The sequence below is a fragment of the Octopus bimaculoides genome, chromosome 15, assembly GCF_046866305.1.
Source record: "Octopus bimaculoides isolate indiv1 chromosome 15, ASM4686630v1, whole genome shotgun sequence".
Taxonomy (NCBI): domain Eukaryota; kingdom Metazoa; phylum Mollusca; class Cephalopoda; order Octopoda; family Octopodidae; genus Octopus; species Octopus bimaculoides.
Window position 1 is genome coordinate 4,285,329 of NC_142942.1, and position 3,825 is coordinate 4,289,153.

At 36.3% G+C, this 3,825-nt stretch overlaps 1 pseudogene; it reads left to right on the top strand.

The window, feature by feature from the left end:
• The first annotated feature begins 1,999 nt into the window (after nucleotides 1–1,999).
• LOC128249555 (5S ribosomal RNA) lies at nucleotides 2,000–2,118 on the top strand (annotated as a pseudogene).
• The last annotated feature ends 1,707 nt before the right edge of the window (nucleotides 2,119–3,825 follow it).

Below are 3,825 nucleotides of genomic sequence, written 5' to 3' on the forward strand. Positions count from 1 at the left end.
AAAGAAGATAAGATTCACTTAGTGTTTTTCAAGAATACAAAAGTGATACGGGGCAACGAAATCAGAATATTATGTCTAAAGAAAGAGGTACTGAAGAAGGAAATTAAGGGAATTATGTTGTAGCAAAAGAACTGACCCAAAGGGAATGTTGAATAAAGAGTACGGTCGATCAGCAGAACTGTTTATCCAGACGTAATATATTCGATTATTCACATGAGGCAGTTGCACACTTTATTGGAATGTCCCGAGTTCACAGTAAATACAAAAATAGCCGGTGTGCCAAGATTCCTGAAACAATACACTGAAATGTTTGCAACTAATTTTGTTTTGCAAGTTCAGAAACTGCTATAACAATTTTGTGGGATAGACATGAAAACCCTCGAAGAAAAATGGAGTATGGTTGTTGTGTGATTTTCTCATACAAACCGAAAAAGGAATAGGACACAATTGACCAAATATTGTAGTCATTGCCAAAATTTGAACCATTATTATTGGAGCCGTTGGAACAAATTTTGAAAAACTTGACCCTAACCTGGGGGCATATGCAGAATTATCTAAAAAATTCTCAGCAGAATACAAAAACAGATCTGAAGAGAGAAAAAGACTTTTCTACAAAAGGCATAACATGTCCTTTATCTTAGACCATGGGTTGTAGATTGGCAAGAAACATATCTGACAAAATACTAGTTCCATGAAACAGAATATAATAATACTGATGATTTCAAGTTTTGGCACAAGACCAGCTAATTCGGGGGAAGTCACATCTACCCCCAGTGCTCAACTGGTACATCCCGAAAGGGTGAAAAATGTAGCCAACTTTGGCGGAATTTGAAATCAGTTTTTTTTTTTTTGGTGGTGGAACAGGCATGGCGTATCACATACCCATTCAGAGAAAATCCAAGAGAATACGTTTAAGCTTAACACTAACAACGTTGACACTACATGTCTCATCCACTGGTGAGGAAACCTCCACGTTACCATTCGATCTGCTAGATATACAATCTAAATGTCCTTCCATTCATACAAAATACCATCCAGTATGTTACTGTGCTTTACAATTTGGGGCCGCAACAGGAATACTGCTGAAAATGCAGAGGAAAAAGACAGTGTACCTGTCCTATGATAGTGTTGCTCCAGTTCATTCATCTGTAGAAATGAGTTGCGACGTCACTAGTGCTAGGCTGTATCGGCTTTTACCTTTCCCTTGGATAACATCGGTGGCGTGGAGTGGGAAGATTGGTATTCATGGTTGACTGCTGGGCTTCCATAAACAACCTTGTCCGGACTTGTGCCTGGGAGAGGAACTAAGAACTCAGTCGTTATTCCTTAAACACACAACAACTCCTCCGCTAGCATCTAACATTCTCTTTTCACTCTCATCATTCCTTCATCATCATCAATCATTCTCAATAATTATCCGTCCACTGCAAAGGGGATGCCAAACGCTCCCATCGTGTTCCATTTTCATTAAAGTTAAGTTTACTAACTTATCAGTCTATTCCCACCATCTCGTCTTTTAATTTCCTCCACCGCGTGAGCCCCTTCTCTTTTGTTTTTCACTCTGTACACAACTGTGTCCATTTCCCTAAGTCACAACTCCAGTCCTGTCCTACTCCATTTTCTTCTCTTAATAAATTTTATGATGTACCTGCGTCTGCTCTCTTCGCCGCTGACATATTTCCTGTTCATTTTTCCTATTTCTTAACATGCATCTTTACATATTTCTTTCTTGTTGTTCTAGGATTCTGCTCCATGTTTTTATTCATCACCTATATCTTAACTCTAAATCGCTATTGGTATGAAAACTTCAAGTAAAGTGGCAACTTATTGTTCATGTCGCTTAATTACTTTAAATGACACTTGAAAACGGTCTTAATGTTTTTTAACATGACAAAGAAAAGGCTTGCCTCAGCCAATTGAAAATAATCTGCTATGATATTAGTAATCATGCATAGGGGAGTGGTGTAATCATTTTGACATCAATAGTATTCTATATATCGCTTACGACCGTATCACGTTGAAAGCACCGGTTCTCGTCTGATCACCGAAGCTAAGCAACGTCGAGCCAAGTGAGTACTTAGATGGGTGACTGCTTGAGAAACCTTGGTGCTGTAAGTGTCTCACACTTCTAAGGCGGTGAGCTGGCAGAATCGTTAGCACGCCGGGCGAAATGCTTAGCGGCATTTCGTCTGTCTTTACGTTCTGAGTTCAAATTCAACCGAGGTCGACTTTTCTTTTCATCCTTTCTAGGTCGATAAATTAAGTACCAGTTGCGTACTGGGGTCGATGTAATCGACTGGCCCCCTCCCACAAAATTTCGGGCCGTGTGCCAAGAGTAGGAAAGAATGCTATTATATATATATATATATATATATATGTAAGCGGAATTCTTCAAAACAAATTCACATTGTTATATTACTGACATTTATTTCATTGGCCTATGAGCTAATCAGTAGGTCTCCCAGAAACAGTAGTCAAGTTTGCCTCAAACCACACCGTACTGTCAGCAAAAATAACAATTAACATACGATAATGTATTCCTAGATACATGATTCCAGAAAACAAGATGCAATGATTATAGCTGGAATTTCTTTCATCATATGTCTACAGGATTAGAACTTATCTGGAGCTGCATAACAACAATACCAACAACAACAACAACAACCACTGAATCATATTTTATCGATCACAGATCAAGGCTTCCTTGAATTAAATCCATTTATCGATGCCAATTTGGTTGCATTCACCAACTTCAGTGGAACCTCAAAAATTATCTATATTCATCACTTCAAACGCTATTTAAAAATCTAAGATAGAATCTTTGGATCATATGCCACTCGACCTGCACATTTTCGGATTTTCTATACTTAATTCTTTTGGTTCAGGAATATGACACGGAGGCAATTTCTTTAAGACGTTACCATGCAGCACAGAAACTATAATGAAGTAATACCAAATTAAAGTGAAAGCAGAAATAAGGATATAGCTACACCGGATTGCATGCGGATACGTAACTCAATATATAAATCAATATATACAGATCTATGTCTCAATATCTCTAGCTATGTAATTATCTGTCCCCTTCCTCTCTCTCTCTCTCTCTCTCTCTCTCTCTCTCTCTCTCTCTCTCTGTATGTATATATATATATATATATATATATATATATATATATATATATATATATATATATATATATATATATATATATATATATATATATATATATATACACATACACACATATATACATATACATACATATTCAATTCCCTCAGGTACCCTTCCACATTTTCCATCTAAGCAGGGATTTAATCTCAATATATTACATGTTACTATTTATTATTGAGAGCAAGGCATCAAGCTGATAGAATCGTCAGCACACCGGACGAAATGCTTAGCGGCATTTTCTCCGTCATTACATTCTGAGTTCAAGTTCCGCCGAGGCTGACTTTGCCTTTCATCCTTTCGGATTCGAAAAAATTAAGTACTGGGGTCGATTGCATCGACCCTCTCACGAAATTTCAGGCCTTGTGCCTATAATAAAGATTGTTTATTATTGATAGCTACCGCTTCCACTTCGAGACTCATCCTTAGAATGAGTTATATCATGTTGCATATATACATATATATATATATATATATATATATATATATATATATATATATATATATATATATATATATATATATATATATATATATATATATACTTGTATGTATACATATATATGAATACATATGCCTATATACACTTATATATCTGTGTGTATGTGTATAGAATCTGAGCAATAAGCTTGATTTCAAAACCAATCATGCACCACAGA